General features: G+C 41.7%; 1 long non-coding RNA gene across 1 annotated transcript; it reads right to left on the bottom strand.

Annotated features, from left to right (window-relative positions):
• Nucleotides 1–550: 550 nt before the first annotated feature.
• On the bottom strand, nt 551–10,399 carry LOC114486430 (uncharacterized). Its single transcript, XR_003680134.2, has 4 exons — nt 10,122–10,399; nt 3,812–4,104; nt 2,163–2,303; nt 551–851 (listed from the first exon to the last, which is right to left on the bottom strand). It is a non-coding gene; the product is annotated as an uncharacterized lncRNA (long non-coding RNA).
• Between the last annotated feature and the right edge of the window lie 260 nt (nt 10,400–10,659).

Consider the following 10,659-nt stretch of genomic DNA (forward strand, 5'->3'; position numbering starts at 1 on the left):
CGACATTTCTGTGTGGACTAAGTCAGACTTGGCTCCTGCGGGAAAGTCTGATGCGGCCCACCCAGAACCCGTCTGGGAATCACTGAACTGCGAGAGCTTGCCGAGCTACCCCGTGGTTACGGTGGAGCAGGGCACTGGTGGAGTGCAATGAATAACCCTCAAGGCTGGTTGTCTGCCTGGGAGACCACACTACCACCTGTGAAATAGCTGGGGCACGATTTAAGACAAATAACCCAAAGCATTAGTGTATGCTTAAGTTGTGGGCTGGAGGGATCAGGAGATGTTTTCATGGAAAAAGGTGGGCTCTGGGTTAGACCACGACAGACAGTAACAACTATTTATTGAAGGCTTGCAATGTGCATTTTCTCATGCAGTCCTCTCAGTAATCCTAAAAAGTAAGCACCATAATTTCTCCCATTTTATAAGTGATGGAACTGAAGCGAAGTGACAGCATTCTTATATATATATATAATTTATTTTATTTATTTATTTATTTATTTTATTATTTATTTTTGGCCGCATTGGGCCTTCGTTGTTGCGCCCGGGCTTTCTCTAGTTGCAGCGAGCAGGGGCTACTCTTCGTTGTGGTGCGCAGGCTTCTTATTGCGGTGGCTTCTCTCGTTGCGGATCCCGGGCTCTAGGCGCGCAGGCTTCAGTAGTTGTGGCACGTGGGCTCAGTAGTTGTGGCTCACGGGCTTAGCTGCTCCACGGCATGTGGGATCTTCCCAGACCAGGGCTTAAACCCGTGTCCCCTGCATTGACAGGCAGATTCTTAACCACTGTGCCACCGGGGAAGCCCGACATAGCATTCTTAAAGTCACACAGCTGAGCCCATTCTTCCACTTGGATTCCTAAAGTAATAGGTAGGATTTAGTTGGGTGATAAGAAAGAAGCCAGTAAGTAATCCTAAACAGTTAATAGGTAATATCTTACAAATCACTGATAAAAGAAAGGCAATTACAATGTTTAAAACAGATATGATATCAAATCCATGGACTCTAGTACTTTAAACTTACTTATGGTTTTAGTTTACTTGAATTTATATCTTTTCTTATTCATGTTACTTTAAAAAGATGTGACAGCAATTGCAAATTTTGTTCACGTGAAACATTAAGTCATAAATTCACAGATAAATGATAGTAAAAGTTAACACAATTAGAACTTTAATAACATTGCTTCCATATATTTTTAGATATGGAACACTGTGAGAGCAACATTCTTCTACCTACAACAGAAATATGAATCACTTAAAAAATTTTCTTTTTAGCTACAATCTGTTAAAATATTTTAAGCGGCTAAAAAATAAATAAAATCCCAATAACCTTGATTATCACCTTATTTTCTTGATTAGAAAATATCTCATCAAAGAGTTCTAAATAAAGACAAGTAGAAAAAAATTACTGACACAGAAGAGCCCATGATAATTTTTATTCATTAGTATCATTTGAGGTCTTCATCAATTTTGTTTCAAACTGAGATCTTCTCTGCAAAAAACACTTCTGAGAAATTGAACAGTAATCTGGGCTATGAAAAAGCCACTTCTCTGAGATGAGCTCAGATAAGGATTCCCAGGGATTATTTGTGCTAAGAGACCCTAGCAGGTGATGCTGGTAAACTGCGGTAATTTGGCGTTTTTCACTCTCGCTTTTAGCTGACAAAATCCTTTGCTGTGAAAGCTTTACTGCACCATCCATTTTACCCAAAGATAAAATCTTAGAGGAACAAACTTTCATGCCGTATTGCAACATTACTTTGTGTCTTCAGTCAGGTCTTTTCCTCAGCAGAAACGGAAATAATGGGTCTCAAGAACTTTTTCCCTTGTCCTGAAGCATATTTTGATTTATCTGAAATTGTATGAGGCACCATGTCCAAGCTTTTAGCCCCCTGTAGCTTATCTGCCCTGGTGCACACTGCCGAGCTCACTGTGTCAGAACTCTGAGCGCTGTGACAGTTTAACTTAAGCAAGTGCTCCCATAATGAGGCGCCATTCCTGGGACCCTCAGAATATTGCTGGCTCATGCCTTGAGGCCAACATCTCCTACCCCGGATCCACTCAGTTTCCCTCAGGAGGCTGCAAAGGATCAAAACTTGTCAAGAGGTCATTTATAGAACATGAATAATCTGAAGCATATTTCTTGTTGAGACATAGAATAGAAACTCACTGCAGGATTCCAAGGATCGATGAATGAGAAGATCCCAGGTAGGTGGCCCTTATTAAATCAAGCGATCTGTACAAATAGCCCACAGCCTCCATCATGACTTGATGACAAGAGTCACTTATCAATAATTGACCTGGTGGATATCTGAAAATAAGAATATTAGAATTTTTTTAAATGACTCCTGGCTTCACACATTTAAAAGAGAAGGATAAAAAAACATTTATAAAAGGTGGCATTGGAACATCACCTGCTGTAGTATTCCTGCCAAAAACATTTAACCTGAGTCTAATGATCAGAAAACAGATACAAACTGAAGGACATTGGGGCAGGGAGGGTAGGGTAGAAACTGACCTAGGCTCTTCAAAAATGTCAGTGTCGTGAAATGCAAAACAAGCCCTACTTAAATGTTCTAGGCTAAAGGAGACAACCAAATGCAGTGGAAGATACTCAACAGAATTCTGGATCAAAAAATAAACAGCTATAAAGAACATTTACTGGGACACTTGGGAACATTTGCATATGGATTGTACATTAGATGATACTCTTGGTTAATGGTAACGGTTAAATTTCCTGGGTTTGATAATTGTAGTGTGGTTATGTAGGGGAATGTCCTGTTCTCAGAAGACACATGCTGAGGTATTTAGAGATAAAAGTGTCACATCTGCAACTAACTTTCAAATCGTCCAGAAAAAAATATATATATATGTATGCATGTGTATGTGTGTATATGAAAGAAAACATAAGTATGACCAAAATGTTAACAGTTGGTTAACTAAAGATAAAGGGTATATAGGTGTTCATTATACAGTGCCATGTGCCATTGTCAATAATTTAATGTAATTCTCTAAAATGCGTGAAAAAAAAATTACAATTTGCAAGTGGCACTCATTTATTCATTTCACCCATTTACAAGACTGCTTCTTAAAAAAATATTTATTTATTTATTCATTCATTCATTCATTCTTCACTGCCACGTGCCGGATCTTTTAGTTGCTGGATCTTTAGTTGCCGCATGCGGATCTAGTTCCCTAACCAGGGATCACACCCGGGCCCCCTGCATTGGGAGCGTGGAGTCTTAACTGCTGGACCGCCAGGGAAGTCCCTACATGACTACTTTTAAGGGGCTAAATTTATACCATTGATTATAAACATAATGTAAGTCCGGTGCATGTAGGGCATCAATCTGGATACATGATAAGAGACTGCTGGGTATTTAAAGGTAAAAAACACTGGCAGATGACCCAGCCAGCATCCCTGTATTAATATTAATAATAATAAACACTGCAAATTAGCTGAGTACTATCTATCAGGCCTGTGTTATCCTGCAAGGTATAAACTATCATCACGTGTCTTTTATTTTTGTCATTTATTCTTTTTAATAGGATGCATATCCACATGATTCAAAAATGAAAATGTATAAAGGTATGAAGTAAAAACTGTCTCTCCCATCTCGGTCTTCATCTGTGCAGTCTTCTCCTAAAACGTGTATCCTTCCAGAGAATTTTTTGTGCACATTAATTGACTTTTAAAGATGAGAAAACTGAAAGAGGTCAAGTAAGTCACTCCAGTTTGTGGTAGAACGATCCTGGGTCAGCCTCATCCACAAGCCCATGCCCTTTACAGCTATGCTAGGCTGCCTCTTCATCCCATACCGGATTGTCCTTCTGAGGATCCACGCTACGGCTTCTGTTTGCAGAGATGTTCTCTCTTGTAGCTCTGCTTCATGGGTCATAGCACAGATCTCACATTGCCCACAGCTTCTGCTGAAAATCTGAAGGGGAGTTCCAGCTGTTGGCTCCACTTAGCAATCAGTGGCTATTTTTCTTCTTTTTGAATTATTCTCATGACTCTCTCTGAGGTTCTCAGTTGCCCCAACGTAACTCAGCAGAAAGCACTTGTGAATTACCCAGCTCAGGATGACCACGTAGCATTGGCCTTAACAGACCTTAAAAGGTAAAGTGGAGAAGAATAGAGTCAGAATGTCTCAGGTCTGGCTAGGCAAGAACTCATTCTCAGAGTTCCTCTGGATGCCAATAACCAGGCCCGCAGACTGTTCGTTCTGCCTGAAGGCCCTTTACGAGGCTCTGACTTGCTGGGAGATTGAGACTGTCACCCGGACCAGCTGCTGATGCCCGACAGACGCTGTTGCATGCTTGTGCTCCCCACACACCCCTCTTGGCCACACACCGTGGCACCCTCATGAACCATCTGGACCTGTACTGATAGCTTTGACCTCGGAACTTTCTTGAACACAACCTATCTCCTTCTGGCAGCAAGCACAGTAGTTGCCAGGAAAGGACATTCTTAGCTCAGGCCAACCCCAGTCCACCCCATCTTCCCTCAGGGTCGGTACCAGCTGGACAGCACCTCCCAGCCAGGTCAGTCCTTTCAACCCAGAGAAGAGGAAAGTCCAGGATGAGTTCATTTCCATAGGAAGGAGGTCACTGAACCTCCTTCCCACTTCAAATCTTCATTCTGGACGAGGAGGGGACCTAATATTTAATTGCAGAGTCTGTTGGTTGTTTTGCATATAACATCTCATTAAATCTTCAGAATAACCCTAGAGGCAGAGATGATTATCCCCTTTTAGCTACTAAGAAACTTGAGACTCAGAGAGTTTATGTCCACAAGCCCAGAAAATAGCAGAACTGGGATTTAAACCCAGGTCCCTAGATCCAAGGACCATAAGTTCTAGAAGCGGGAAACGAGAACACTGTTCTCCCTCTCACGTTGGTTCCTTAGGAGATTTTTCTATAAAACCACAGCTAGACAGGAACCAACTGTTATCTTTTCCATTTTCTACATCTGGACAGCCACACCTACCCTATTTCCAAGGTAGTGCGAATTGGGGATGAGACTGAGGGAAGGTCCCACTAACTAACTTCCTTGAAAAATCTGTTCTCAGATTTTAAATGGTAAGTTTTCCTAGTTTCCCCCTTTTTTTCAGTGCTTAATATTAAAAAATAAAGTAGTATCTTTATTATTTCCTCTGGAAAAAGAAAGATATTTTATCCAGACAGTCCACTGCCCTTTTAAGTAATCTTCTAAAGTACAACTTTTTCTAATCTTTATTCTACTGAAATTGAAGCCTATTCCTCTTGCTTCGTATTATATTTGCTGTCAACTAACAGGTAGATTTTTACAACGCCAGTCCTGTGTTCATTTCCTCCCCGGGGCCCACAACTATAATTCAGGTTGTTGTCACCAGGTAACAAGGAAAATCGCAGATGTTGGTGGAGAACCTCAGGGAGTGTCCCTGAATGAGTCCAGACTCTGTGGACCCTGCCCAACAATGAGCTTCCCCACTGTGCTGGGAGCAAATGGGTAAAGAAGTGGAGACAATCACAGCCTATATTCTCCATCCAGAAGACAGGCTGCCAATGTGTAATGAGGAAGGAGGATTATGCAGGATTTCAAGGTTCTCTGTTGAAAGTTTCTTTTTGTTTGATAAGTACGCCATGTCTAAAGTTTGTCAGAAGTCCTTCAGTTTGAGAAATTAAGCTTGTTTGCTCGTTCTTTCAGTAAATGTGTGTCTATAAACAGACGGGAGGGAGAAAGTTGTCAATCATTGTCCCAAATGGAGTAAAAGGTTGCAGTGGGATGTTTCCATGTGTCTTCAGTTTCTGCCCTACAGAAAACAATAAAAGGTTATGAGGGGTGGGGGGTGGGGAATGGCTCTTTCCCTTCACCCTCTTCACTGAGACCATCGGCTAGTCTGCTCAGAGGCACCTGGCTGCAGATGACCTCTGTCATCGCCCCCAGTACTGCATGAGCTCACTCTACCAATTCAAGGGGCTGAGCCGTTGCAGACCCCACCTTCGCGTAGAGGGAACAGATTCATTGTTCCCTCTTACACAGGCTGTTGTCCCTACCATTCCACCAAAACTGAGAGTTCCCTGTGGCCGTTATGTTGCTAAATGCAATCGTCTATTCTAGATCTGGTGGTCAGCTCTCAGCCCTCTCCATTTTTTTTTAGATTAATTTTTACTGGAGTATAGTTGCTTTACAATGTTGTGTTAGCTTTTACTGCACAGCAAAATGAATCAGCCATACATATATATATATCCCCTCCCTCTTGGATTTCCCTCTCATTTAGGACACTACAGTGCATGAAGTAGAGCTCCTTGTGCTATACAATATGTTCCCCTCAGTTGTCTAGTTTATACATAGTATCAATAGTGTATATGTGTCAATCCCAGTCTCCCAATTCCTCCCAACCCACCCCTTTCCCCTTTGGTATCCATACGTTTGTTCTCTACGTTTGTGTCTCAGTTCATCTGTACCATTTTTCTAGGTTCCACATGTATGCGTTAATATACGATATTTGTTTTTCTCTTTCTGACTTACTTCACTCTGTATGACACTCTCTGGGTCCATCCACGTCTCTACAAATGACCCAGTTTCGTTCCTTTTCATGGCTGAGTAATAGTCCATTGTACATATACCACATATTCTTTATTACTCTGTTGATGGACATTTAGGTTGCTTCCATGACCTGGCTATTGTAAATAGTGCTGTTATGAACACTGGGGTGCATGTGTCTTTTTGAATTACGGTTTTCTCTGGGTATATGCCCAGTAGTGGGACTGCTGTGTCATATGGTAGTTCTATTTTTAATTTTTTAAGGAAACTCCATACTGTTTTCCATAGTGGCTGTATCAATTTACATCCCAGTGTAAGAGGGTTCCCTTTTCTCCACACCATCTCCAGCATTTATCGTTTGTAGATTTTTTTCTTTTTTTGGATGCATTGGGTCTTTGCTGCTGCGCGTGGGCTTTCTCTAGTTGCGGCGAGTGGGGGCTACTCTGCGTTGTGGTGCGCGCGCTTCTTATGGTGATGGCTTCTCTTGTTGCGGAGCACGGGCTCTAGGTGCACGGGCTTCAGTAGTTGTGGCACACAGGCTCAGTAGTTGTGGCTCATGGGCTCTAGAGCGCAGGCTCAGTAGTGTGGCGCATGGGCTTTGGTGCTCCACAGCATGTGGGAGCTTCCCAGACCAGGGCTCAAACCTGTGTCCCCTGCATTGGCAGGCGGATTCTTAACCACTGCACCACCAGGGAAGTCCCAAGATTTTTTGATGATGGCCATTCTGACCGGTGTGAGGTGGTACCTCATTGTAGTTTTGATTTGTATTTCTCTAATAATTAGTGATGTTGAGCATCTTTTCATGTGTTTGTTGGCAATCTGTATGTCTTCTTTGGAGAAATGTCTATTTAGGTCTTCTGTCCATTTTTGGATTGGGTTGTTTATTTTTTTGATATTGAGCTGCATAAGCTGCTTGTATATTCTGGACATTAATCCTTTGTCAGTTGCTTCGTTTGCAAATATTTTCCTCCATTCTGAGGGTTGTCTTTTCATCTTATTTACGGTTTCCTTTGCTGTGCAAAAGCTTTTAAGTTTCCTTAGGCCCCATTTGTTTATTTTTGTTTTTACTTTCATTACTCTAGGATTTGGGTCAAAAATGATCTTACTGCAATTTATATCAACGAGTGTTCTGCCTATGTTTTCCTCTAAGAGTTTTATAGTGTCTGGCCTTACGTTTAGGTCTCTAATCCATACTGAGTTTATTTTTGTGTATGGTGTTAGGGAGTGTTCTAATTTCATTCTTTTACATGTAGCTGTCCAGTTTTCCCAGCACCACTTATTGAAGAGGCTGTCTTTGCTCCATTGTATATTCTGGCCTGCTCTGTCATAGATGAGGTGACCATAGGTGCATGGAGTTTATCCCTGGTCAGCCCTCTCCTTTCTTAGCTTCCATGATTTTACTGATTCTCTGCCTACTTCTAGAGCCATTCCTCATCTCTTGCTACAACTTTTTCCTCTGCCCATTCCTTAAATACTGTACAGCATTCTCCCAAGTTCTATCTCCTGCCATGATCTTGTCTTTTATTCTTCTTGGCTCTTTCAACTATTCTACAGGGTTTGGCCACCATGTGTGTACTAAGGACTCCCAAATGTTTTTCTCCAGCTCAGTCTGCTAGCTCCTAAGCACTAGACTCATATATTCTTCTGCCTACTGAACATCTCCACTCAGATAAGAGATTCAAATCAACAGGCCCCAAATTAGCTCATCACGGCTCCCATCCCACCTCTCAACCTTGTGCTTCCTGCCGACAGCTCCATCCACCCAGTTGCACTGGCCACGGGTATAGCCATAAACTGGGGAAGGCCTCAGACTGTTCCCTTTCCCTCACCTGCTATCCAATCACACACTGCTGGATTTACTGACTAAATCACAAATACACCACTTTCTCTCCATTTGTCTTGTCCTCTCTTAGTTAACACAGGAGAGTCTCCATTCTCCTCTCGACCAATTCCATCCTCTATTCAGCCACAAGAGTACTGGATCTAAAATGCAAATCTACGGACTTCCCTGGCGGTCCAGTGGTTAAGACTCTGTGCTTCCACTGCCGGGGGCGTGGGTTCGATCCCTGGTCAGGGAACTAAGATCCCACATGCCGCACGGCTCGGCCAAAAAGTAAAAAAAAAAAAGAAAAAGAAAACCAACATGCTAATCTACTCACGCTTAGTGCTGGAAATTCTACAGCACCTCCTCTGATGAACCCTTTACAATGGCAGACAAGATTTGCCATGCCCTAAACCTTGCTGACTTCTCCAATATCACCTCCCAACCTTCCCCATTCCAGAGGTTCACAGCCCCCTAATTCACCCTCCCTCGCCTTTGTTCATGCTATTCTTTCTTGCTTGAAATGCTCTTCCTCACCTTCTTTACCGGACAAACGCCTGTCAGGACTCACAGCCAGGTCCCTTTCTCTGGAAAGGTTTACTTGTTGCCTCTTTTATATGCCTCCCACACCTTCTACCAATGTCTGTCACCACACATATCACATTGGATTTCAGTTCTCTTTTATGTGCTTATCATCCCAACAAGACCACAAACTCCTGGAGCCCACGAAGGGTAGAAAGAGCACAGGATTTAGGGTCAGAGGACTGGGTTCCAAGTCATAAGTCTACTACTTACTAACTGCAAAGTTCTGAAATGTCACTTGGTCTTTCTGAGCCTCAATGATTCTATTATCTAACTGATAGGGTTCTCAGATCCCCTGTACTGGGCTAAGTCATATGACATATCTGCTATTTCCTCAGCTTTAAGACAGCTGAGTAATCTCTAGAGTCCCTTCCAGGTTTAAAAGTTTTCTAAGCTTATAAGGGATATTTGACATTTTCCTGCAACCAAGAGAATTTACAAATACATAACCTGTTAAAAATTATCCAACACACACAACAAGTAAAAAGGAAGCTCTGCTAACAGACATAAAACAGACTGCTGGATGAACCCTCTATTTAACCCTCTATTTATTAAATAGGGCCCTCTATTTCCTCTGCAAAACTTTCTACCTGATGCCCAGGGCACACTAAATGCCTGCAGCTAGCAGGTTCATCCCTACTGCGCAGGCATACTTCGGCTCCTAATTAGCATTGGTCCTAGCATGACCACGAGTCAACTCAACTTGTTAGTCTAATTTTGGTAATTGAATTTAGTATGGTACAAGCTAGGAAGATATGAGGGTGAAATGAAAGAGTTGTTTTCTATGAAACACAGGCTGAATGCTTTGGAATTCTTTCAAATTGTGAGCGAACAAGAAAACTGTAAACGATTTAAGGCGGGAAAAGGTAGCAATCAAAAGTATCCTGTCCAGAAGCATCACAATTGCCTAAGTGCTTACCTTACAGAAACCAAAACTAGAAATTGTGTGTGATGCATTTTGAGAAAGGTGACATCCAATTCCAATCAGAGGACCCATTAAAAGCAAAGACCTTAACTCCAAATTTTTAAGTTTAGGTAAAGAATTACATATATATGCTTAAGTTAAAATGAAAATGTAAAGTTTGTCTGTATCACTTACCTGACTTTTTAGATTAAGGAACCCCCTGCTATAGAGAAGAGGACTCTGGCTGAGCCAAGCATTTTAAAATCAAATGAGGAAAAAAGGACTGACTCACCCCACTGAAAGGTACCCTGTAGAGCCTTTGTTTAATTTCTTCCTTCTAAATGTGACTGAAATGCTTGATATGCCTTCTATAAAAGAATCCCAGGGAGAAGGAAGTAACATAATGTTCATCTACCATACTTCATCCAAAATAAACAATTCCATATAGAACCCTCAGCTGATAGAATATGAAAAGCCACATTTCTGCTTTTTCCTCCCACTGTAATGATTTCTCAATAGGCGGATTTAAGCACTTATCAGAGAAGGAGAACAAAAAAATAAGATCGGTCTGTGTCAGAGGTAGTAGGGAATATACATCACAAGAACCCTCTTTTTATGTCAGGATTAGTACTAAAATCTCTAGAATTAGCAGTTTCATGAGTTTAAGATTTGTCCTTTTTTTTGTTTGTTTTTGTTTTCATTTTTAACATCTTTATTGGAGTATAATTGCTTTATAATGGTGTGTCAGTTTCTGCTTTATAACAAAGTGAATCAGCTTTACATATACATATATCCCCATATCTCCTCCCTCTTGCGGCTCCCTCCCACCC

Source organism: Physeter macrocephalus, chromosome 6 (genome assembly GCF_002837175.3).
Source record: "Physeter macrocephalus isolate SW-GA chromosome 6, ASM283717v5, whole genome shotgun sequence".
In the NCBI taxonomy this organism is placed as follows: domain Eukaryota; kingdom Metazoa; phylum Chordata; class Mammalia; order Artiodactyla; family Physeteridae; genus Physeter; species Physeter macrocephalus.